Source organism: Protomyctophum bolini (genome assembly GCF_963924005.1).
Source record: "Protomyctophum bolini genome assembly, chromosome: 13".
In the NCBI taxonomy this organism is placed as follows: Eukaryota; Metazoa; Chordata; class Actinopteri; order Myctophiformes; family Myctophidae; genus Protomyctophum; species Protomyctophum bolini.
The window spans coordinates 9,342,096-9,369,802 of record NC_137874.1 but is presented as its reverse complement, the minus strand read 5'-3'; the positions used below and the strand labels follow the sequence as shown (position 1 = coordinate 9,369,802).

The 27,707-nt window shown below is 41.7% G+C and overlaps 1 protein-coding gene across 1 annotated transcript in view; it reads right to left on the bottom strand.

The window, feature by feature from the left end:
* The window catches only part of jade2 (jade family PHD finger 2), a 246,411-nt gene extending 219,529 nt beyond the window's left edge, over positions 1–26,882 (bottom strand). The window contains 1 exon segment of the mRNA XM_080780445.1: positions 25,859–26,882. The gene's annotated coding sequence lies outside the window, so the exon portion shown is untranslated.
* Positions 26,883–27,707: the final 825 nt, after the last annotated feature.

The window sequence follows — 27,707 nt, the reverse complement described above, 5'->3', positions numbered from 1 at the left end:
TGGAATAGTCAACCCGGGGGCTCAAACCCATGCCAAGCCGTCGTGACGTTTAGGCGCAGGTGTCTTTGTAGAGATGCGTCACCTAGTCTAGCCTCTTCCTCTCTCTCCCCTCTCTGTCCCTCTGTCACTCTCCCTCCCCTCAGTCACCTCCTCCCCCCCCTGGTGACTGATGGCTGCCAGGGCTATTAGAGAGAGTCTAATTCCACCGTGCCTCGGGTGCACCGTGTGGACATTGTTATGCGCGGCCCGCTAACTTCCAAGTCTAGCCCCGTCTGTCAGCAGGCCTGCTATTTGTCAATCTGTCTCTATGCCTTGTCTGCACGTCTGCCCATATGCGTGCCATCTGTGTCTGCATGCCTGCAAGGTTTTGCCCGTCTCTGCGTCCGTCCGTCCGTACCCCTCCGTCCGTTTGCATGTTGTCTACGTCGTGTAACCCCCCCGTCAGTCGTTCTCTTCCGATTTTTCAGAAACAGCAGACCTATACAAGCTCGTAGCGCGCCACTCGGTTGGCGCGCTATGAGCTTGTAGATCTGCTATTTTTTCAATAGCTAAAGCACGACATGGTGCTATAACACCAAAAGGGGTTCCCGCCCAGAATGGGGTTAAAGTCCTGCCATATATATACTTTGGTTTGCACGCCGAAGAAAATAGCGTCGGAAATGGCATTGCAATTGTGAGCTTGCTAGATTGGCTAGTTGTTTGTTTTGGAAGCGTATAACGCGGGCATTGTGCCTCTCCCATCTGCCTGGTCTTTGTTTTCTGCGTGCGTCACGCCGGCCACTTAGATGACAGTGCAGCTACGCTGTTGTTCAGAGGCCTTTTTTTTTTGCAGCACTTTGCAGCACTTCAGTTCAGAGCACAACGACGGTTGCCACGACGCCATCTATTATTAACGCAGCACCAGCTAGCGTTGCCCAGCAGGCAGGCCCACTGGCACGCCCACTGGCACGCACACACGCACGCCCACTGGCACGCACACACACACACACACACGCCCACTGGCACGCACACACGCACGCCCACTGGCACGCACACACACACACACACACGCCCACTGGCACGCACACACGCACGCCCACTGGCACGCACACACGCACACACGCACACACGCACAGATATACACACACACGATCACACGATACACAAGTATCTTTAGATGAGTTTGCAGTCTGCAAGTACAGAAGACCAGACATGATATCCGTCAGCTATGAACATTAGCCGTCTGCTGGACTAGAGCATCTGGAATCTCACGTACGCACAGTCGCGCACGCACAGACACACACATGCACAGACACTGACACACACACACATGCACAGACAGTCAGACACAAACACGCACAGACACACACGCAGTCACGCATGCACTCACTCACAGACACACACACTCTCTATTCATGCATGTGTATGAATGTGGACAAGAAAATGTTTGAGTCATGCAGCTGCAACACACGTATGCACGCACACACACACACACACACACACACACACGCACGCGCAAGCAGCCCCCCCCCCCCCCCGTGAGTACCTTGTGGAGTCGTAGGTCAGTCAGTTTGATAAAGAAACTTTGCATATAAATTGGTTCATAACAACACATAATCTGAGGTGTGAGTGTGTGCGTGCTCACTCTATTCAGTCACTTTCTCACTCTATCCGTCTACCTCTCTCCATCACTCCATTCTCTCACTCTATCCATCACTCCATCAGTCTCTCACTCTATCCATCACATCATCACTGTATCCATCCACCTCTCTCCATCACTCCATTCTCTCACTCTATCCATCACTCCATTATCTCACTCTCGCCATCACTCCATCCATCACTCTCTCACTCTATCCATCACAGATAGTGAGAGATAGATCTCTCTCAATCACTCTCACTATAGTCTCTCCGTCTCTCTCTATACATCACTCTCTCACTCGATCCGTCCATCTCTCTCCATTAGTCTCTCACTCTATCCTGCATCTCTCTTCATCACTCTCTCACTATCTGGCTATATCTGTCTTCATCACTCTCTCTAACTATCCGTATATCCATCACTCCGTCATTCTATCTCTCTGTCCATATAGTGCTCTCCATCACTCTCTCTCTCTCTCTCTATCACTCCATCATTACCTCTAGTTGTCCTGCACTCTTAACCCATTTAGACCCGAGTTAAAAACATTCACTCTGAAAGAATATATATTCAAAGATTTGAGTTAAAAGCATTCACTCTGAAAGAATATATATTCAAAGATTTGAGTTAAAAACATTCACTCTGAAAGAATATATATTCAAAGATGTGAGTTAAAAACATTCACTCTGAAAGAATATATATTCAAAGATTTGAGTTAAAAACATTCACTCTGAAAGAATATATATTCAAAGATTTGAGTTAAAAACATTCACTCTGAAAGAATATATATTCAAAGATTTGAGTTAAAAACATTCACTCTGAAAGAATATTCAAAGATGTGAGTTAAAAACATTCACTCTGAAAGAATATTCAAAGATTTGAGTTAAAAACATTCACTCTGAAAGAATATATATATTCAAAGATTTGAGTTATTCAAAGTATTAGCCGACCTATTCAAAAAAAATGTGATGCTATTTTTGGATACTGTTCCCCCAGAATAGGCTATGGATGCTGGGGTTAAGAGGTTCATTTGCTGTAGAATTATTTTCTTTTTCACTACGTCACCGACTCGCTCATTCTCTTGAAATCTCTTCCAATTATAACTCCTTACCTCTAGTCTAGTTGAAAGAAAGGTGGATAGGGAGTACAGAGTATTTCACAGAGTAAAATCCCAAAATGGGTCGGCTTTTACACTTTCATAGTTAAACAATTGATTTTACCGTTTAGTGTGTTGTACATGTTTGTGTTTGTGCGTGCGTGCGTGCGTGCGTGCGTGCGTGCGTGCGTGCGTGCGTGCGTGCGTGCGTGCGTGCATGTGCTTGTGAGAGAAAAATACACTAGCTCCCTGTGCAGTACAAATGTGTGTTCAGAACAGAAGGCAGCTTCAAGGTTACACACACACACACACACGCTATATTTGGAAAAATGGGAGTTACTCATTGTTATGAATAAGCTAGAAAAATCTAAATGTCTGAGTGTGTGTGAGTGTGTCTTTGAACATGTGTTTGACTTTGAATGTGTGTGTCTGTGTGTGTGCGTGCGTGCGTGCACATGTAGTGCGTGCGTAACCACACAACTCTAGGTCTAGCAAGTTCCCATTAAAGTCTGTTTACTTGGTGTGTTTGTGTGCGATATGTTTGTCTGTGATGATGAGCATGTTTGATCTTTCTGTGCGAATGTGTGTCTGTTTGAAACCAAGGTGAAAAAAAAAAAAAACACACACACACACACACACACACACCTCTCAGTGAATGAATTAAACAACCACACAACCCATTTCCCGTCTTTCATCACACTATTGACTCCCGGGAGGTGGAAACAGGTTTTATTTATCTTTCTTTGAGGGGTGTCGCATTGCATGTGATGTTTCCTCACCATGAGCGCTCACATTTCAAAACTTCCATACACCTCTAGGCTCTAGCACAACAACGGTTCTCAAAATGTGGGCCAGGGCCCGCTGGTGGGCCCCGCGAGGATATTGCAAGTGGACCCCCCCCCCCAAAATCATTGAGAAAACGCTAATATGACATGGCAATTAAAACATGTCAAATTGCAGCTGTGTTACGCAGTCAGCTGGGTGTGCTGCTTTCGAGATTTTGAGCACAGTGGGACAAGTCCACGTGCACCCTTGGGATTTCGTGAAAACCACACATTATCGCAATATATAAAACTATGTGTTTATTTTAATTGTAAAAGCATGGAATAAGGGCTAACGAGGTGGACCAATTTATTTGGCATTAGCAAATAAAAAAAGAGTGCTATAAGTCATAAGAGTGGTAAACCGTTAAGAGGCCATTTTTGCACGGATATGCAGGTGTGCTGGCCTTGAGGTTTTCGACTCGCCCCTTGGGCACAAAGAGTTTGAAAATAAAATGTGTTATTAATATGCGGCATGTATACAGCATCAGCTTGGAAAGAGGAGAAATGAGTCTGGAGGATAAAAACACTGCTAAACTTTCTGAAAGTGACATTGCCAAAAGTGTCAAAAACCACCGTTACATTTTCCAGTTGAACCGCGTTGTGTTGTATGTTGCGAAACGTTATGCACAGAGACGCAGTGTACGCTGTTGGCGTCACGGTTACAAATGGAAGGCTATACGACTCGAGGATGCAAACGAGAGCTGTGGGTAAATACTGTAAGGCCCTGAACAAAACATGCCAGCAGATTCCTAACCAAACCACAGATATTTACATGCCAGCTGTGTCAACTTTAACATATTTGGCTTTGTCCACCGTCGACAGGCTGTAAAAAACAGCCCGATTTTGATAACCAACAGGCATGCAGAGGCTGCTGGTATAGAGAAAACGCTAGAAAGCTCGCTGTGTGTTAAGTTCCAAGCAGTCATATAGGTCAAGTCAACAGCATAATGTGCATTACATTTTTAGTAAATTAATTTCTGAAAGTCGGTTCGGTGAAATTGTTTGGCATCACGCTATATACGGCGGCTGGGATTTATTTCACCGCAGCGTGATCCTCATCGGAGCACTCCGAGAGCAAACGAGAAGTCAAGTGGAAGGGAAAGTGTGGCGGGAGCGGCGTCTGGTTTTCTCAGAGCTATGTTTATATATACCTATAGTCGTATCGTTGAGACGTGGAAACGGGTCTCAAAAGAGAGAAGTCGAGGTCCGCCGGGTTTGATAATAACATGCAGTGTAAATTAGGGACGAGACTAAAATGCCAACTGTACTCTAGCCGTACTCCATTTCCTTCTACTTCGAAACCCTGCCAGTCTATCCAGTCGTCACACGCCGCCCGTTAACCCATTCTGACCTGAGATCAGATTCTAAAAATGTCCTCTACATCCTGACAGTTTTCAGATTTTTTTTTCCAAAAATAGCAGACCTACAAGCTCGTAGCGCGCCACTCGGTGGCGCGCTATGAGCTTGTAGATCTGCTATTTTTCAATAGCTAAAGCATGACATAATGCCAACACCAAAAGGGGTTCCCACTTAAAATGGGTTAACCACATCCCTATTCCAGGGGCAGACATTCAGCAAAAAGTAGCAGATCTACAAGTTAAACAATGCGTCACGTTGCGATGGATTGTGAGCTTAGGGAGATTTGGCTATTTTCTGCAAAGAGGTTTTGGCGTAGAGGAAAAACAATCGGAAAGGCTTAGTTAGTACAGAATGCTGCAGCTCGCTTGGTCTTCAACCAGCCAAAATTCTCACATGTCTCCCCCCTGCTCCGCTCCCTCCACTGGCTCCCGGTCGCTGCCCGCACAGAATACAAAACCCTGATGCTGGCATTCAAAGCAACCAAAGGTATGGCTCCCCCATATCTTGCAAGTATGATCAAACCCTACAAACCCTCCCGCTCACTCAGATCAGCCAACGCAGGGAAGCTGGAAGTACCCTCACTAAAAACGCCGGGACAACGCTCCACACGTCCCAAACTCTTCTCCCTTCTGGCTCCAAAACTGTGGAATGCACTTCCCATTGCAGTCAGAACTGCAGCATCACTCCCAATCTTCCGCCGTAGTCTGAAAACCCACCTTTTCAGACTCCATCATGGCCCATAGCACTTACCCCACCCCCTTAGATAGCAATTCTAGTAGTCATAGCACGTCATAGTACATATGTGTAGCATAGTAGTATAGATGTATAGCTTATATGTATAGTTTCATTATAGATATTCCACTGTTACTTTCTTAGCTACGCATGTTTCATGATAAATGTCTTTATGTGATGTATTCCCATGCTTTTGTTCTTGCTTAATGTAAGTCGCTCTGGATTAAGAGCGTCTGCTAAATGCCTAAATTGTAAATTGTAAATTGTAAGTATAGACTCCGGCCAATGATATGGTTTTAAGGGGTTAAATATTGATCCCACTGTGTACAGCGGTGCTTTTCAAGTTCGACTGCCCCGGGCAGGGGTCCTTGGAGGGGAGGGGGGGGGGTTCCAGCGGGTCCCATTGTGATGTACCATCACAATAAACGTCTAAATCGCTTGATCCACATTGTATACATTTGCTATTCATAAATAGCAGATGAGACGATGAGAACATCTTCTACTTTTTTTTCGTCTCGGAAAATATTTGGAAATGTTTTGTGTTTTCAGATGTGCGTCCGTGGCCAAATACATTAATTTGGGGGGGGGGGGGGGTCCTTGACATGAAAAGTAAATAGGCCTATTACAGTATATGGGCCTATAGCCTACATTCATATGTCCGTCTGATACATTGTTAGTATAATGTAGAATAACTTGACTGTGACTCACTGTGACAAAATTATTTTGACCTTTGACTTTTACCTTTGAATAAAAGGTCGAAAGGCTTTGGGAATCTCAGCAGCAACGATGAGATTTCATCAGTGCCTGTTTATGTGTGGAACTCCGCTAGTGTGTTGTTGGGTATATAGCTGTTGATGGAGAGACCACATGTACATACTTACACTCCCCCTGTCCAGCCTCTAGCTAATGTATACGGCACTCAATTAGTCACCCGCGCACGCACCCACGCACGCACGCACGCCACGCACGCAATCAGTGTAACCCGCCAACACAAAACCAATATCTCTCAACTTGACTGGAAGGCACAGAGGTACTTAAAGACACTGATGAGTCACTGATGGTGATATCACCTTCACTGTTCCCATCAGTCCTCTCCCCTGTGACCATGTAGATCCGCACGCGCACACGCACCCACACAGCCACCCACACACACACACACACACACACACACCCACACACACAGTCACAACTGTGACTGCATGAAGGAAAGGGTATTTCTTTAGAGTGCTACCATTGTACGAGTGCAATCAGTAACGTAATCATTTTAAAAAGGAACATTTTGACTTTTTGCACGCCTACCTTATCTCCCCTTTTTGGCTCTTACTATGAGTCACCATTACTCACTATGGGACGGCGCCATATAGTGCCTACAGATGACATTTCAAACAAGATTTAAAACTTTTTTTAACCGACGCGAGAACAATGGCTTCTATGTCAGCGTTCTAACTTTCAAGGAAGAGAAAGGCTGCAATTCCCATTAGCTTGAAATCCTAATCGATCGTGTCGTTGGTGAGCAGGTTTCTGAACTGTCCACACGGCCCACTTCCGAGATGCAGAGCGAGTAGACGGAAGTGGTGCCATCTTCTAATGAGCATTAGTGAGGACCAATTGTATCGAGATCGGGTTGAAAATGGATGAAAACAGGAGCATTAGTAGAAATTAGTGGAATCAATGGTACAAGTCTGATGAAGGACAAGAACATCTAAATGCCGCGTCAAAGTGCATGTCTTTTCTTCAAGTGACGTTATGTGTCTCCTTGTACAACGCACAAATAGAGTGCTCTCCAGACGAATGAGTCTTAACAAAAAGAGTGCTCTCTCTCTCTCTCCACAGGAATGAGTCTCAACAAAAAAGAAAGGCTACAGGTTAATGCGACGCTCTGTTTTTCCGTTGGCAATTGAATATAGCTTGTTCTTGCCGAGAATGCGGAAATAAATCACACCCGTGTGAAGTGAGTGGTGCAACTCCGCGTGGGGGGGTCCCCGGGAACTTCCAGACCCACAGGAATGAGCCCAGGGTGCCGGCCCGGTTCCGACGAGCCGCCCCGCATTTGAAACGGTCGAGAAATGACAGAGTAAAAGGTGGTTGCACAATGGATGCGTTTTTTCCGGAAAACACGACGGAAAAACGCTGCTAAAAATCCGAAAAAGTGTCCAGTGTCCGGCGACCTTTACCGTGTGGGGGGTCTTCCAGACCCCCAGGAACGCGGCCAGGGGGGGCGGGGCGGTTCCGGCGAGCCGCTCTGCGTCCGAAATGGCTGAGAAATGACAGTTATCATGTGGGGGCCCCCAGGGGGTCCCTCTACTGTACTGTACTGTACTGTCACACCCAAATTCATCATATATACATAGTTAATGTGAGCTTTTGATGAGTTTATTTTACTGCCTTATCACTAACTCCCTAATGCCAGACTCCATTTCTTGTCTCTCTTTGTCTGTCCTTGTATTGCATATGTGACTGTGTGTGTAGTGTACTGTGTGTGTACTGTGTGTACCTATGTTCATGCTCGGACACAGCCAGCCAGGGACACACAGCCAGAGACACACAAAGATCCGTATAGGAGTGCGGTTGCACCACTCAAAAACAAAAAACTAAATTCTTCTATAAAAGCTTTAACATTAGATAGGGCAGGGTTGGATTTGTTTAGATCACGTTATGTCCACGACGTGTACTCTTCTTTCAATGTCACTAGCAGGTTGTAAAACACCAACATACGTCAGAATCCGTCAATGGCAGTCGATGAGTTTTAATGGGTTAAAGGTACGGCAGGAGACTCGACGAAAATTGCAAAAGTCAAACGGCACGGTTTTGAAAATGGGGTACAGACGGTAACGGTAACTAGACAGACAGGGGGGGGGGGGGGGGGGGGGAGGAACCGATGACGCAGCGGTGCAGGAAAAGAGAGCAAGGAGAGGAATGAACTCTGTGACCACAACGTGCCCCTGCCCCCGCACACACACACACACACACACACACACCAACTGGAGAGGCGTCGGGCCAAACAAACGAGCTGCAGAAATCAAATAGATTTCCTTTATCACCACGCTGGCTCCAGCCACCAGAACATTAACACAATATTTATTGATGCTGCCACAGAGCCTGCTGCTGCCGCTGCATTATAAGAGGGAGGGGGAGAGAGAGAGAGAGAGAGAGACAGAGAGAGAGAGAGAGAGAGAGAGAGAGAGAGAGAGAGAGAGAGAGAGAGACACAACGAAGAAGAGTCCAAATAATTTTCAAACTAAGCTCTGTCTCTTGAAATTTGCTGACCAACAATGAAGGAGGAGCCGTAGACATTGTCCCCCCTGCCAAAACCAGAAAGAGAGAGAGAGAGAGAGAGAGAGAGAAGAGAAAGGTTTTCAAAAAGGAGTGTGTGTGTGTGTGTGTGTGTGTGTGTGTGTGTGTGTGTGAGATTGAATGGCTGGATGAAAGGCGAGATCAAGGAAAATGGGAAAGGAGATAGAAGAGTCGACGCTAAAGGGAGAAAGCTAAAGGGTAAGAGGACCGGAGACCGGGAGCAGAGAGTGAGATGGATCTGCCTCTCCCACCGTGGCCCCCATCAGGAGTTCATTAAGTCTTCTGAGAGGGAAGGCAGGGAAAGAGATAGAGGGATGATGATAACTGGAAGGAGAGGGGCTCGGCCTTCAGGGGATCCTTGCCACCTCTCTTTTAACCCATTCTGAACGGGAACCCATTTTGGTGTTAGCATCATGTCATGCTTTAGCTATTGAAAAATAGCAGATCTACAAGCTCATAGCGCGCCACCGAGTGGCGCGCTACGAGCTTGTAGGTCTGCTATTTTTGAAGAACGACTGACATATTTTTAATCTGATCTCAGGTCAGAATGGGTTCATCAGACCAGTTGTGTGTCCAGTGGAAACCTCGTATGAATCTGATCTCAGGTCAGAATGGGTTAAGTACACGTTTTGTGTATCTGTAGTTTACTTTATGAATGAAACCATATTTCAACTATAGTGAAAATAGCACAAATACAAGATACAACTGTGCGAATGTCGTTTAGAACATTTCTGGAAAATCTGACATTTTGGTATAGCCCGGTAAGTGCAACCCTGCAAAGCAATTTCCTGGGGGTGGTTTATCGGGCTAACATTTTGGGGGGAATGAAATCTCAATTCAGTCAGACAACTCTTAGAATGAATTTAGAATACATATTCATCGAGCATAACCGAGCATAGATATATGAAGCATAGATTGGCGTCAGGGCTCTCTGTCCCTTCATTCATTCCCTGTCAAGTTAACATTTTAGTTAAGTTAGAAGCCAAATAGAATTACAGGGAATGAATAATACCCCCATGCAGGGGGATCTAGATAGAAACAGAGCCTACAGGTGGATGCTATGGGGAGGCGGTGGGAATTGCAAAACCTTCATGAGCAGCAGGTTAGCAGCAAGCGAGGCAGGGAGACAACAGCAGCAGCGGCAGCTCACATCCGCACAGCAGGAGAGAAGCCAGGAATGAGCACGTATAGGAAGAGAAGTTTAAATAGCTGCTCCGATCAGGTAAAGAGTGCATGAGACTAGTCGCGCTATAGGCACTCAACAGTTGACACCCTGAACTAACTACGCTATAGTTGTCATTACTAATTTATTTAAAAAATCATAATCATTTTTAAAAAGGAGGTACCATACTCCCGTACTTTAAAGCACATCATTTGATAGAGCACCTTTTACTAGTTGAGTAATATTTGACCATGCAGGAGTATCTATACTTCGACTCTCAAGTACCAACTGAGGCTGAGTACTTTGTCCACCACTGTCTGACCTCCATTCAGTCTCCCACTGTTCTTCACCTCTCCATCTCTCCACCTCTCCTTCCGTTCTTAGCCTCCATCACCCATCCTCCCTCTCTCCGGCCCGCCCATCTCAGACTCAATCTAAAAGGAGCGGTTTATGTTTTGACCGAGCCAGGATCTAAATGTCAGGGCTTTAGCCCCTTGATCCAGCCACAACTATTATTCCACAGCTACGGTAGCTTTGGAGCATCGCATCATATCGTGTCAGCCTGTCTTTGTGCTACTCCCAAATCAAGTTCACAACATTTCATTGTGTTCTTTTTTTTTTTACTTGCAGCTATTTTGTGCCCAAGTGGCACATTGTGGGCTTCTAGGCTTACACTGTAAAAACTATGACTAGGGTTTACTCATTTAAAATGCTGTCACAGTGTGACATCTAATAACATTGAATAGAATTTAAGCTCTGAAAAATGAGTTATATTTACTAGATATTTGTAGATATTGATTTATATTTACTAACTATTTCTTTGAAATTGATTATTTTCTACTCATAATTTGACTGGATTCTGATAGAAATTGATTAAGTTTTATTCATTATTTGATTGAAATTGATTAACGTTTATTACATTTTTGTTAGAAATTGATTATTTTTTACTCATCATTTATTTGAAATTGATTTAAATTGACTAATTATTTGTTTAAAATTGATTATCTTTTACTCATTATTGGATTTAAATTGATTTAAATTTACAAATTATTTGTTTAAAATTGATTATTATTTACTCATTATTTGATTTAAATTGATTAACATTTATAAATTATTTGTTAGAAATTGATTATTTTTTACTCATCATTTATTTGAAATTGATTTAAATTGACTAATTATTTGTTTAAAATTGATTATTTTTTACTCATTATTTGATTTAAATTGATTTAAATTTACTAATTATTAGTTTAAAATTGATTATTATTTACTCATTATTTGATTTAAATTGATTATTATTTACTCATTATTTGATTTAAATTGATTAACATTTACTAATTATTTGTTATAAATTGATTATTTTTTACTCATCATTTCTTTGAAATTGATTTATTTTTACTTACTATTTCCTTGAAATTGAGTATTTTTTACTAATTGTGTGATTATAATCGATTTAAATTTATAATATTTGTCTTTGAAATGTATTGTTTTAATTGATATCGCATTACTTAATTTTTTTATGAATGTCCATTTTGTTACCATATATATATATATATATATATATATATATATACATATATACAGTATATAATCTACTCTATGTATTGAGCAGATTATACACTATGGTAACAAAAGTGACATTTATAATAATAGATTTAAAGTAATGTGATATCAATTAAAACAATCAATTTCAAAGAAAAACATTATAAATGTAAATCAATTATAATCACACAATTAGTAAAAAAAAACTCAATTTCAAGAAATGGTAAGTAAAAATAAATCAATTTCAAAGAAATGAGTAAAATAAAGTATCAATTTCTAACAAACAAATAGGACAGAACAAATTAATAAATTAATTTAAGTAATTTGGTGTCCATAATATTAAAACTCAGGTTTAAACATTGCAGGTACAGATGAATAAGAATACCATTGTAAATGTGTTCAACACAACTGCAGTTTACTCAAGTAAACAATGTATACAATATAAACATGGTACAATATACATTATAATTATAAACATGGTACAATAAAACACAATAAAACCATCACACACACACATTTGATTTGACTTCTTGAAGAGGCAGACATATTCAACAAAAAATAATACAACATGGTACAATAAAACCATCACACACACACACACACACACACACACACACACACACACAAAAAAATGATTTGACCTGTTGAAGAGGCATAGACATATTCAACTAAAATAAATAAAACTTGGTACAATAAAACCATCACACACACACACACACACACACAATTTGATTTGACCTGTTGAAGAGGCATAGACATATTCAACGAAAAATTATAAAACTTGGTACAATAAAACCATCACTCAGACAGACAGACACACAATTTGATTTGACCTTTTGAAGAGCAACAGCACAACATGGTACAATAAAACCATCTCACACACGCGCGCGCACACACACACACACACACACACACACACACACACACACACTTTGACCTGTTAAAGAGGCAGACATTTTCAAGAAAACAAACTATATATATATATATATATATATATATATATATATATATATATATATAAAACAAATTACCGGGACAACCTGGGCATGTAAAAAAAATCTAAAACACTCATGTGTTTTTGGACAAGGTGCAAAAGCCTGTCCCAATATTAAATCAAAATATGATGCCACTACCCCTGTCCCAATATTAAATCAAAATATGATGCCACTACCCCAAGTGAGTATGCTTATTTAGAAGATATTTAGATTTCGTAGAAATTCCAGGATTCCAGAAGCAGGGTTCCTGGTTAAACTACTGACTGAATCATATCAATAGGTATGTAATGTATAATGTACATGCAATTCAGTGGTTCTCAAACCATTCCTGTCAAAGACCCCCACATGAATATACATTGGGCCAAAGACCCCCATCTAAAATAATGTTAAATTGGCTATTGTTGAAAAAATAATAATAACAAAATAAATGTGTGGAATAATGTAAAGTATATGTGGTTTGAACATGCACGGTACATCATTATGAGTCCTAGATTTACACTTCAACTTATTGATTTTGCGCCAGGCTTGACACAGTTCCTGTAGCCATTTGATAAAGGTTAAAGGGATATTTCACTTTATCTTTTGATTGTCATTTTATCATCTACTCAGGCTTATGTGACCACACCAGACAGTGCAGGGCAGCAAAACTTTATATGAAATATCTAAATACTGAATCAAGCAACTTAAAAACTGTCTGGGGTGTTCACATAAGACTGAGTAGGAAAGGAAATATCCCTTTAAATGTTCAAGCCAAAAATACTTTGCATTACTTCAAACCACATTTAATTTAATTTAATTTTAGCCAATTGAATAAACATTGAACACAATTTTGGTTACAGTGTGGTAAATTATAAACATGGAATTAAGGCCCCCACCTCATCTCTCTCAATTTTGGTACTTAGGTTTTGATCCATGGCATGGCAATGTAAAATCTGCAAGGCTGTTTCTACCACAAAGGGGAGTCTTCTCAAGCATTACAGACTACAACACAACTTTGGCCATGGACAATCAAAGCCCTGTTTATATGACAGTTGCCCATGCACATTTAAAACACAGGCTTCTCTTCGCCAACACTTATACAGAAACCATCCAGCTGATGAAGTTCTACAGACAGAAATAACATCTTCTTTTAAGTGCTTAGTTTGCAGTGTTTGTTTGTCAACAGAGAAGGACTATTTTCAGCATATTGGAAATCATCTGAAGAACTACGAAACTGTAATTTGTGTATTTGAAGGTTGCAACTATAGTACAAATATCTACAGTACATTTCGGAAACACAAAAGTAGAAATCACAAATCCTGTTCCTGTAGTGATCTTAAGCAAGATGTGTATGAGAGCTATAGCAATCTGACTGTTGACCATTCTGTTGACAATTCTGATTTACTAGAGGATAGTGATGGTGGTGAGGGCACTAGTTTTGATTGTGATCAGGACACTTCAACTTCTGAAAGAGCCTCACACTTAGTTACTCAAAACATTGGCTTACTTCTGCTGAAGTTAGAATGCATTCATAATGTATCACTGACGTGCATAAATGCCTTGGTTGAAGACCTTCAGTTCATTTCATCTTCAGCATCTGTTGCAGTTGTTAGAAACATACTTGATTCAACACTGGCAAGTAAAGAATGCATTGTTGACCAGGCCATCATAACTGACTTGGCAGACAATTTGTGTAACTTCCATCCCATTAGTGCAGCACTTAAAGCAGATGGTCCACTTGGTTCAGCTTTTAAAAGGAGGAGTTATTTTAAGGAGAATTTCCAGTTTGTTGAGCCTATTGAATATATTCTTCATTCTCAAGAAAAGAAAACATTTCAATATGTGCCTATTCTCAAGTCTTTGCAGGCAATTTTAAAGAATAGAGATATTGCAGAGGGAATCTTAATCAGACATCCAGATAGTACTTGCTACAAGTCCATTTTTGATGGTAAATTGTACAAGCAAAATCCCTTCAATAGTGGAGAAGAAACGAGACTATCTATCATTTTATTTGCTGACGTCTTTGAGGCGTGCAATCCGTTAGGAACTTCGAGGAAAAAACACAAAATAACGGCTGTTTATTGGACTTTGGCAAATGTGCCGTCTGAATTGCAATCTGCATTGAAGTCAATAAACTTGGCTTTACTTTGTAAAGCTGTTGATGTCAAACGTTTTACATACAAAGTCATTTTGGAACCACTATTGAAGGATCTTGCCATTCTAGAACAGGAAGGCATTTTCATTTCCAGCATTGGAAAAAATATTAAAGGGACTGTACACTGTGTTGCAGCAGATAATCTGGGTGCACATTCAATCAGTGGATTAGTTGAAAGCTTTACAGGGCCATATGTCTGTAGATTTTGTCTTGGACATTCATCAACATACCAGACACATGAAGTGAGTACTGGAGAGTTTCCTCCTCGGACAAAGCAGAACCATAGTTTACACGTGAAAACTGTGAGTGAAGATCCAAAATTACTTCATAGCTTTGGCGTAAAGCGATCCTGTCCACTGACTGATGCACTGAAACACTTTCACTTTGTCTCGGGGTACCCACCAGACGTACTACATGACCTTTTTGAAGGCATAGTCCCAAGGGAATTATCATTGTGTTTTCATCTTTTCACCCAAAAAAGATATTTCGATTTGCCTGAACTAAACGAGTTGATTGCAAAGTTTCCTTATACGGGCTCAGACAAAGTCAACAAACCTCAAACTATCCCTGAAACCCACCATCGACGTAAAACTATAGGTGGAAATGCCCATGAAAACTGGGCCCTGATACGGTTGTTGCCACTCATTGTTGGCTCACGCGTGCCTGAGGGCGATTCTGCCTGGGAGCTTCTATTAACTTTAAAAGACATTGTTGAATTGGTGGTTGCCCCTGTTCACACAGTTGAAAGTCTTGCCTACCTATCCTGTAAAATATCAGAGCATCGTGAGAGATTCCAATCTGTTTTTCCTGAAGTGTCACTGTTACCTAAGCACCATTTTTTGGAACATTACCCTGCATTGATTGAACAATATGGGCCTTTAGTTGGTGTATGGACAATGCGCTTTGAAGCAAAACACAAATGTTTTAAGGAAGTTGTGAGGTGCGCAAAGAATTTCAAAAATGTGTTGTTAACCCTTGCTACAAGACACCAGATGATGATGGCATACACCTTGCATACAGATGTTGGAAATCAAGCATTGCATGTCACAAAAACATCTGTAATGCCTTTAGATTTGCTGCATTCAGACATACAGGAAGCTTTGAGAGAAACATCACCACTTATGTCGACTGTAACATTGGCTAGCTCTGTCACCTACTGTGGAACAAAGTACACTGTTGGCATGATCTTGTCTTATGGCTCCACTGGTGAACTACCTGACTTTGCTGAGATTATTCAGATAGCCATTTTGGACAACTGTGTACATTTTATTGTAAAGTTGCTTGCTGCCTGGTATGAGGAGCACCTGAGATCTTTCCAACTGGAGAACTCTGGGAGAATGGCTCTTTTGGAACAACAGAAGCTTGGTGATGTGTACCCCTTGGCTGCATACAATGTGGAAGGAAAACGCTTGGTTACACTCACGCGTTACATCAGTTGTTAATTTTCGGTAATGTAATGTGAACCTTTACACTTTTACAATTGTAGTTTCATGAGTGAAAAACAGCCTACAGTACAAAGGATTTTAGTGGTCACATGACATTTCATAATTATATTTCCTTTATAAATAATGTCGAATGTTATATTTAAATACCTTAATATTCTGTTTTGGTTAATTTGAATGTTTTTTACAATTCTTCTCCTGGCTATGTATTGAACTTTTTTACTACTGTATGTTTGTTCTCATATATCCTTTTGTCTATTAATGCAGTCACATGTAATTCATAGTTCCTCACCTGAGTCACGTCCAACAACAAGAATGTGAGCGGTGGGTGGAATCACAAGCAGAGTCCTGCAAAAATGAAAGTAGATTAGCATATATGCCCATTAAAAGGCATCAGCCAGCCTATAATGTTACATGCAGTGTTAGGAAAGTTCACTTTCTACATAAACTAGTTCAGGTCACAGTTTTGCCTACTGTCAGCTGTCCAGATATTAAATTAAATTTCAGAATGGTAGACCAAAATTATTGCCACAACCCATAACCATAGAACCACAGAATAAAGTCCAAACCTTAAAGAAAGCCCAAATCACTTTGGGCTTTAGTTAGTCTTTAGTTCAATGTTTGTTTTGCAAACGCCATTGACAAAGAAGGGAAAATGTATATCATAATGTAACTCATTACGTCATATTGTCTCTTCATTGATAATGACATTAAATGCAGTCACATGTAATTCATAGTTCCTCACCTGAGTCACGGCCAAGAACAAGAATGTGAGCGGTGGGTGGAATCACAAGCAGAGTCCTGCAAAAATGAAAGTAGATTAGCATATATGACCATTAAAAGGCATCAGCCAGCCTATAATGTTACATGCAGTGTTAGGAAAGTTCACTTTCTACATAAACTAGTTCAGGTCACAGTTTTGCCTACTGTCAGCTGTCCAGATATTAAATTAAATTTCAGAATTGATAATGGCATTAAATGCAGTCACATGTAATTCATAGTTCCTCACCTGAGTCACGTCCAACAACAAGAATGTGAGCGGTGGGTGGAATCACAAGCAGATCCTGCAAAAATGAAAGTAGATTAGCATATATGCCCATTAAAAGGCATCAGCCAGCCTATAATGTTACATGCAGTGTTAGGAAAGTTCACTTTCTACATAAACTAGTTCAGGTCACAGTTTTGCCTACTGTCAGCTGTCCAGATATTAAATTAAATTTCAGAATGGTAGACCAAAATTATTGCCACAACCCATAACCATAGAACCACAGAATAAAGTCCAAACCTTAAAGAAAGCCCAAATCACTTTGGGCTTTAGTTAGTCTTTAGTTCAATGTTTGTTTTGCAAACGCCATTGACAAAGAAGGGAAAATGTACATCATAATGTAACTCATTACGTCATATTGTCTCTTCATTGATAATGGCATTAAATGCAGTCACATGTAATTCATAGTTCCTCACCTGAGTCACGGCCAAGAACAAGAATGTGAGCGGTGGGTGGAATCACAAGCAGAGTCCTGCAAAAATGAAAGTAGATTAGCATATATGACCATTAAAAGGCATCAGCCAGCCTATAATGTTACATGCAGTGTTAGGAAAGTTCACTTTCTACATAAACTAGTTCAGGTCACAGTTTTGCCTACTGTCAGCTGTCCAGATATTAAATTAAATTTCAGAATTGATAATGGCATTAAATGCAGTCACATGTAATTCATAGTTCCTCACCTGAGTCACGTCCAACAACAAGAATGTGAGCGGTGGGTGGAATCACAAGCAGAGTCCTGCAAAAATGAAAGTAGATTAGCATATATGCCCATTAAAAGGCATCAGCCAGCCTATAATGTTACATGCAGTGTTAGGAAAGTTCACTTTCTACATAAACTAGTTCAGGTCACAGTTTTGCCTACTGTCAGCTGTCCAGATATTGAATTAAATTTCAGAATGGTAGACCAACATTATTGCCACAACCCATAACCATAGAACCACAGAATAAAGTCCAAACCTTAAAGTAAGCCCAAATCACTTTGGGCTTATCCAAATTAATTCCTAATTATTATTATCATCATCATTATTCATTTTATGTTATATTTTTACATTTTGGGGAAAAAAAATAGCCAACTCTGAGGTGCCCACAACGTTTAGGTGCCCTGTGCACAACCTTCCTGCACCCTTTTGCAATGTGAAATGCCACCGAATGTGTTTATAGTTTTCCACTTTGCTTGTCTTTATATGGGAAAATGAACCCCCAACTTGTGAAAGCTCTCACTCACAGCCTGCATATTTCTGCAAATAACTGATCCACAAGCTCAAAGTGTCACGGACGTGAGGGGTTGTAAGCTTGTAGATCAGCGCGCATTTTCAGCACGGAACACGTATGACGAATATACATCAGCCTCCACTCACTCAGTTCACTGCATGTGGGAGGGTTTTTTGCCGAGGCGATTAATGTACAGAGTCTACAGACAGCGCTCCTCGACGCTAAATAAATAATTGGAAGCTTTTTTCGGTGGCACCGTGGAACATATGTTTACAACAAGTTTAACTCAGTGTTTTTGAGTCGGGACACATGTTCTCAAGTCATTTGTGCTGTATCTGGCTGTGACTACAGTGACTGTCTGCGGGGTTTTACACTACATTATGAAGGCCTGCACGACATGCACGTTGTGTTTTAGCTGGGGGTTTGCCTGGCTGGAAGGTTCGATTGAAATCTGGCACCATGAACAAAGTGAACGCATTCTCAATAACTTTAAACCAAGGAACCACACAGTCACATGCACACACTGGATAAATGTTTTACATGAAGTCACATCAAATCATGACAGAGCAGACGGGTTCCATCCATGGATCAGACGACATGTTTCAGTTTCAGCTAGGGCTAAACTAAACTTGCAGACAGTAACATAAAACAATGTTCAGCTGCTACAGAAACTTATAATAAACAGATCTTACCTTTCTTTGGGGAAAATGGTCCAGTTAGTTTGTAGTTGCAGACAAAAGAAAAATACAAGCAGCTGCCCGGGCCACCAGCTAGAAGTTGCTAGAAGTTCCAACACCTGCATCGTGTTGAACTGATTGGGGCAGTGATTAACATCTACATACAACCAATGAGTAAAATCTACTCATTTTCTACATCTATCGTTTTTAGTGACACATTATAATTAAATTCTAGTCAGTTATGGAGAGCTGATTTTATTCAGAAAACATTGTGTAAATGCAATTCATAAATAACTAAAATTGGTATGAAAACAGCTTCTCCCATATGAATAAAACTTACATAATTCCTGCATAATTGCAATGACTCAACAATACAATTAAATTCTACTCAGTGAATCCTACCTGATTTTATGCAAAGAAAGTTGAGTAAAATACAGTGCATTATATCGTTTAATTCAGCTCAATATCATTGTAAACGGCACACAGTCCTTTTTATAAGCAACATGAATACATATTTATTAATTAAATATTACTTCAGCCCAGTCTCACTTTTTAGGGTGTACGTCATCTGCTATTTTTGAAAGTTGTTAAATTTGTCATGCCCGTGGCATTCCCAAAATAGCAACGCCAGGTTCAACACCTTCGCCTGCACTTCCCTCATCTTGTATTTCTTTAGTCCCATTTGTTGATTTTAACCCTGTAAGACCCGGATATATATTCTACTTGCAAAAAAGAGATTTCAACCTTACTACTACTATATAGGACTTATGTTAAAAGAATATGTAAAAATATCATTAAAATAAAGGTTTGATGAAAGTTTTATGCACATTTATAATAAGTATATAATATAATAAATTCATAATTTACATTTGGGGGATATCTTTCACAATAATGAATAAAACATGTTCTACATATTCTAATGATCACAAAAAAACATATATTACAATTATTTTACTTACTTTTATTAGGGTTAAAGGTCAAATGTCATAGGTTAAAAATTGTTAAAAATTGTCCAGAATGTTTTAATTTGTGTGAATTTCAGCCTCTGTGGGGGGTATTTATATGCAAATATCATGACCAATGGCATTGCAATGGAATTGCAATGAACATCAATGATGACGTTTAGGTTAAAAAAAAGAACAGATTATTTTTTATAATAATTAAGTAATTAATTAAAATAAAAATGTTACCGAAAAGCAACGCTGGGTCTTACAGGGTTAAACAGACAAATAGACACCTTCATACAGGACACCGACATACGACAACCCGTGTCAAATAGGTCGGGACTTTTATTGGATGTGACTTCGACCAAACCCAGAGAATAACAGATCTGCACATCAAAGTACAGCTTCCTTCCGCGGCGGTACCCGAGTGGAATAGTAAGAGAGTGGCAACACTAGCGTGGACTCCCATGGGCACCCGCTTTGCGGCGAGATCAAAGCGTGTCACCACTCTCTCTATACTATTCCACTCGGGGCGGTATAGGCTACTCGCTGTACATTCGGCTTTTTTCAGCCTATTACTGGTCTGCAATAGTACTGTACTATCTACAACTAACATAAGCAGAGAGAGAGAGAGAGGGGGGGAGAGTGGGGGTACAGCACAGCAAGAGCCAGCATACAGTATCACTGCCTACATGTAGACATATCCCAGTACACACAGGCACCCTGCTCTTTTTCCCCCATTACAAGTTGCACTCCAGAATGAGCAATCCTTCCAGTACAGGTGAAGTTCAAATCTGGTGGTCACTGTGTCAGTGTTGACGATTATATTTCCTCCGTTCTATAGTCACGCTTGATGTTTCCGACGGGGAAACGCATCCCTGATCCCTTTCTCTTTCTGTCAGCAGATCCAGCCGAGTCAGCAGGAAGTCAGACAGGTATATACAGTCAAGGGCGAACGGAGGAAGGTCTTTTCACTCGCTGGCCACAGAGACTATATAGGATAGTAGAATAAATATCCAAGAAGAATGTGCAAGGCTGCTTTCACATGTTTCTCACTTCGACACTACTACAGTACTACAGTACTTCATTGACCACCATGAGTCCCCCCAGGGGGATGTTGTCCCCTTATATATTCCGCCTCTACATAAAACCTCACACAAAGAATAGACGATCTAACACTACAGGCTCAATGCAACCGATTTGTCCGTTTTAGAGAAACCCTCCGTTTGGTTCGAACGGCTACTGGTGTCAGTTCTTTTCATGAGAGTGACAGGCAGCTAATCTTATAGCTTTTGAATCCAGGTGAAAATGACACTCAGCCTAAGGGTACTAAAGGTGCAAGAAATCAAAAGATGTTCTAACTTATTCTAGCAAGATAGTTGAAGCACGATAAAAAGAAAATTTAAGCATTTCAGCAAGTGTGTCGACTCGATTTTCCCATTTTTCCATTAAATTGTGGACAAAGCAGAGCCCACTCAATTTCCTTGGGACCCATTCAAATGTCCACCAACTCACTAAATTGAAAACAATATTAGTGCACCTGTATTTAGACAAAAGGCAATTTCCTTGATGGATATACTGACACAAAAACAAAATAAAGATAACACGGAAGAACATATAACAATTTATAACTTTAGCTCGTAACCCATTAAAACCGGGATTCTTTGCCTATACAAAAAAGACAAGCTCATAGTGCAGCACAAAGTGAGCTTGTATAGATATTAGATCTGCTATACATTTGGTTCCATTTGTACACTCTCAGTTACAGACCCATAAGGGTCCATTTGGTTCCATTTGTACACTCTCAGTTACAGACCAATAAGGGTCCATTTGGTTCCAAACTATCATTTAGCTGGGGACCTCCTGGAACTCCCTCAAGGAACCACTGTTTTACAGCATCTGGTGCCATGCTACAGTCAATTGTCTCCTGTACTGTACAGTACAGATCTAGATGGACACTGTAAGCAAAACTGATGGCTCATTGATTTCATCTGTGAAACCAAACCATCTGCCTATTAGTTCCAAGTCCATCACACTTTGTACGTCCAAAATGGGAGAGTTCTTGCAAATAGGAGTAATGAGGAAGATTCCAATTATCCCACCAGCATATTTGTGAAGTATGCATTCTATTTCCTTTCTTTCCAGGTTGCGGTGTGTGCGTGTGCGTGTGCGTGTGTGTGTGTGTGTGTCGTGTGTGTCGTGTGCAATTATCCTTCACTAATAAGGGGTGAGTCACACAGCAGCCTGAGGCAAAAAACACTCCTCTTTAAGATTGACGTCATATGTTGCCCACCTAACAGCATGATAGCGCACGCACACACACACAGAGCGCTAATGAGCTTACGTTCCCAGGCCACAGCAGGGTCATCGTTTGACAGCAAACACTGTTGTGCGAAACACACACAAACACACACACACACACACACACACACACACACACACCCCACAAATGTTTGTATTATAAAACAAGCCCACAACAGCAATATCATACCAATGATTATTGTTGTTTAACCACTTTAACCCTGTTAAATAACTAATTTCCGGGTAACGAACACGGTCAAATATTTGTTTTCAAAATATATTTAAAAAAAATGCATTATGAGCAGATCTACAAGCTCACTAAACCTGTTGTGAGCTTATGTTGGCTATTTTTCCTATTTGGCGTATAAGGAAATGTATATTGAGGGGCTTATTACTGACCAGCCTTCATAGAGTATTACTCTATGAGTATTACTCTATATAGAGTATATACTCTATAGTATAGAGTATATGTATATACTCTATACTAACTATTGCTCATTTGCAAACATACATACATGCGTGCGAGTACGACAGTACGTACATATACACACAAACCAATTGAGAACATATTCATAGTAAGGCTCTTGTGTTTTGACATGCTAGCTGCATTTAGTTGACAAACTGCCATGCATGAACGGCATGTGTCGATGCACGCACAAGCGCGTGCATGCACGCATAATATACATGCCTGTTGCATGTCCACGCTTTTCCGCGAAAAGTGTTGCGCGAGAGTGTGCACGCCGCCGCACACACGTGCATTTGTGTACAGTAACTGTGAGAGGGGATTGGAAGTACAGTTGGAGTGACGTACAGCCATGCGAAGCAGTGGCCCATTCATGAGTTACACACACTCCCCCCTCCCTCCCCCACTCTCCCTCTTCATCCTCACTCTCCCCCCTCCTCCTCCTCCCCCGGAGCTGCTAATGTGATACTACAGCCAGACCACGTGGGCTCCTTACCCCCTTTTTCAACCAATCGCCAGCAGATGATTAACGCGCGCACACAGACGCTGCACCACCGCCCACTTCCTCATACACACACACACACACACACACACGCGCGCGCACACACGTGTTCGTATGTACTCAAGGGCTCTCGCCCCCCCCCCCCCCAACTTGGCCTATATGTTATGAGTACCAGACGGACATACCATACGGGTACGCTACGCGCACTACGCAGGAATGCACACAGGCATATTTACACATATAGTTCTACACACTCGTGTGTTGACATACTGTACATACAGACACGTGCACACATGAAGCCATGAGCCATGTTCCTAAGTATGTGACGGCGAGATCACAACAAGCTATTTATTCACAGTGCGACCCACACACACACACACACACACAGACTGACTCAGATGAACGGTTGAGGGGGATGGATGGATGGATTGACGGATGAGCGAGTGAGTGAGTGAAAGGGTAAATGAATGATGTAATGGGAAAAGGAATAAGGCACTGGCACTGGGTGAGAGGTCGGATGGATGGATGGATGGATGGAAGAACAACAACAGATGCACTCAAATCAAAAATGTGTCTCAGCCTCGCCGACTTGCCTTGTAAACATCCACTGCCTGTAGGTGAGAGAAGATACAGCCTCCAGGGAGAGAAACAGAGAGCTTCAAAGTGAAAACAAGATAACAGTACATGAAGAAAGTGTATGAGAGGGAGGAGAGAGAGAGAGAGAGACACACACACAGAGAGAGAGAGAGATAGAGCTGTTATGCCCCCACACACCATGACTCATCTCCGGTTTCATACCCAGCGGGAGGAAGATTGTGTGTGTGTGTGTGTGCGCGTGTGCGTGTGTGTGTGTGCGCGTGCGTGTGTGTCCTCTCCAGTGTGAGTGGTGGTGGGGGGCTGTCACAACTGGGAACATTTAACAAGTCCCCAGACGATTCTGACTTAATTGATTCAAGACTAGAGCCAGCTCAACCACCAAGCACCACAGTGCTATAAAAAAAAAAAAAAAAGGAAAATCAAGATAAATTGCTCAGCCCGCTAATGATTAGGAGTAATAGCCTGAAATAAATAATCTGCTTTTTTTTTTTAAAGCAATTACGAAGAGTAGGTGGCCTAAAGCATGGAGACAAGGCGGAGATGCTGGAGGCACACAGCATTGCATCACATGCTCCAATTACAATCAATTAATTCTCTCCTTTGATATGCGTTCCCAGTCCCACTCTCAACATTAGCATCTGCTCCATAAAGCCTCTGTTTTTGTTTTGTTTTTCCACTCGAAAAAGACAAGGTGAGGAGGATGCGCAGTACCAACACAAAATAACAAGATAGTCCCGCCCAGAGAGCAAGACTTTAAGAGGTAAACAGCCACTCCCCCTCTAGTCAGTCAACACGAAGCAGGAATCTAGAGAGAGAGAGAGAGGGAGGGCAGAGAGAGAGAGAGAGGGCAGAGAAGAGTTGCTCGAGTCTAATATGAGTGTTCGTGCAGCCTTCCTAAAAGCAGCGCACTCTGTCTGTCTCTCGCCAAAAATGTGCAAACCCCCCCGCTGTGCAAGCTGTCTGTGACACAGCCAGGCAGGATGCGAAAGTGACGTTCTGACTAAACCAATGCAATTTACGCAAGCACCACCATCAACATGATCAGATCATGACATGACATAATCTCGGCATCCATCCATCATCCATGACGCACTCAATGTGCATGATCTATTCTAGTTGAGAGAAAAATCACACAACTTCATAACCGTCTGAGAGGGGGGGAAACATTACATGTAGAGAGAGAGAGAGACTGCTGTTCCATTTGGCCGCTCGCTGCCCTCGGCTACACAGTTTGCAACGTGCTTTCTGGTTACATCGTTCGTTGCAAGAAGAACGGACGGACGGAGGCTTGTTACATAAACACAGTCAGAGAGCAATAAGCGAACCAACTGCGCTACGACGTTTCACCAACACAACACTTCACCACCACGTTCCCTTCTGCGTGCGGAGGGAGCTGGAGGCACTACATTACTAAGTTTTACACTGACTAGACACACACACGCACGCCGGGTATTTCCGCATACAACTAACACACTGGACTGGTTGTGGTTCGACCCACAAACAACACACGCTACTAAACGTACACAGCCTCACTCATTTATACAATTTATGCAATTGCAAAGCTGGTGTTGCACGATATACAGTTCAGTTCCTGACGCGTGGTGAGCTTGTATAATATCTTTAATTTACTGAGCACGACACTGGCACGCAACTAACTAAATGAGGCTTGTCATGTACACACACACAGCACCTCTGCTCTGCTGGCTGACTGACAACCCGCTTCAAAAGTGCGTGGAAATGCCTCCCCTCTGCTACTACAGCTAGCATGGAAGCTAACAACCCCAAAAACTGTACTTCTGTTCCGTTCCGTCTGTGTATCTCTGCAAGAATCCCCAAACATGCCCTCCCCCCCTGTCTGTCCCACATTTACAGATAAGATTTTAGATTTTTTCTTTTTTTTTTAAAATATATATATATTTTTTATTTACCTTGAATCGCAGTCAGTCAGCTTCGAGTCCGACTCGGTCCTGGACGGGTGGTTCGGGGGGGGGGGGTGCGATCAGGAGATCATTGGAATCCAACCACATGTAGTTTTTATAAAGAGTGGATTTGATCAAATATCCTCCAGTGTGTGTGTGTGTGTGTGTGTGTGAGCGTGCGCGCGCGCGCGTGTGTGTTAGTGGTGCTACAGCAGCGGGCGAGCCCCCCTGTCTGTCTGTCTGTCTGTGTGACTGACTGACTGACTAGAGATCCACGTTGGTGACAGCCCAGGACTGTCCTTCCTTCCGTCCTCCTGGCTGTTGACAGGCAGCGCGTCAGATCTGCAAAGATGAAGAGAAATAATAATCCCAAAGAAAAAAGTAATACCGATAGGGGAGGAGGAGGAGGAGGGGGGTTGAATTTGTGAGTGATTATTTATTATCCCGGCGGCAGCAGCATCGGTGCTGCTGCGATGTGCTGTAATCTGCGAGGTACGCGGCGCAAGAAGAAGAAGAAGAGAGTGTTCAAATCCAAACACCCATGTCGCATTTCCAAAACAGTCCCCAAAATGTGGTTATAAAATAAATCCGCCAGGGTCTCGATCCTCTCTCTCACTCACTCTCTCTCTCTCTCTCTCTCGCTCTGTCTCTCTCGCTACGGCGAGTCAGTTTGTGCTCCTCGATCTTCTTCCAGCGGGAATTAAAGGATGCATTTAATGTCCAAAAGGGATGATGATGAGTCATAAAAATAAATTAAAAAAAAGATGTTGCAAAGCTGCTGGTTTTGCACACAGCGTTCCTCCTCCTTAAAAACATCCAGCTCGCTCTGCTCTCTCCCCGTGTGTTGACTTGGCTTTGGCTTATGCTCCCTCTGCGCCTGCCTGCCTGCCTGCCTCCTCACCACTTTGCCCGACTGATCTTATTCTGCACAAATGTTCACACACAGTCAGTCAGCTTTGCCTGGCAGCCAGGCGGGTCTTCTACTCTGGAGTCTGGAATTAGACCTGGTCTGGGATCCTATCCTGCAGGCTGGAGGCAGTCCTTCTTTTAAAGAAGGAACAAAAAAAAATCAGCTCATATCATTAGGTTGAAAAACTCTTTTGGCGCCATATTTATGGCGTACTTTCAATTCACCAGCATCGCCACCAAAAGCCGCACTTCCTCCTACTGAAATTGTACTCCGTGGTAGAACGGTGATGATGATCACACAAATTAACAGATACGACTATAAACTGACAAAGCGTCGCGACAGATTGTCAGCTTGCTTGTACTGTATATCTATTCTTGTTGTTTTGGTAATTGCTAAAGCACACCCTCCCTCCTGAGATGGAGTATAGGAGCCTATAAATTAAAAGCTTTTTTAGAATTGCAAGATTACACCGCCTCTGAGAGGAGAGCACGGGGATTGTCAAATAGTCACCTGTTAGTTTAGTTTGGGAGAGAGCTGAGAACATGAACATGATATAGGCTGCCTTCAGTGGAAATTTACGGACAAGAACAGAAGTAGCCAAGTATAGGCTATAGTGCTGGTTATTTTCTGTGAGAGATGATTTGTGTTAATTGTGTTGTACTAGGTCTAATAGGATTTTCTTTTTAATTATTATTGTTTTTTGACCGAAGCAGACTAGCTATGTCGGTTATTATTATGAATAATTTATTTTTAAAACATTTATTATTATTATTATTATTATTATTATATTAAGATATTAATAATAATAATGTTAATATTATTTAAGTAGGCCTATGATATGAGAATGTTTCTGATACTGAATAGCCTACCATACGTAGCCCCGGAATGTGACATGCAGTGCTTTGCAAAAGTCTGCAACTGATGAAACTGATGAAAAATCACTCATGA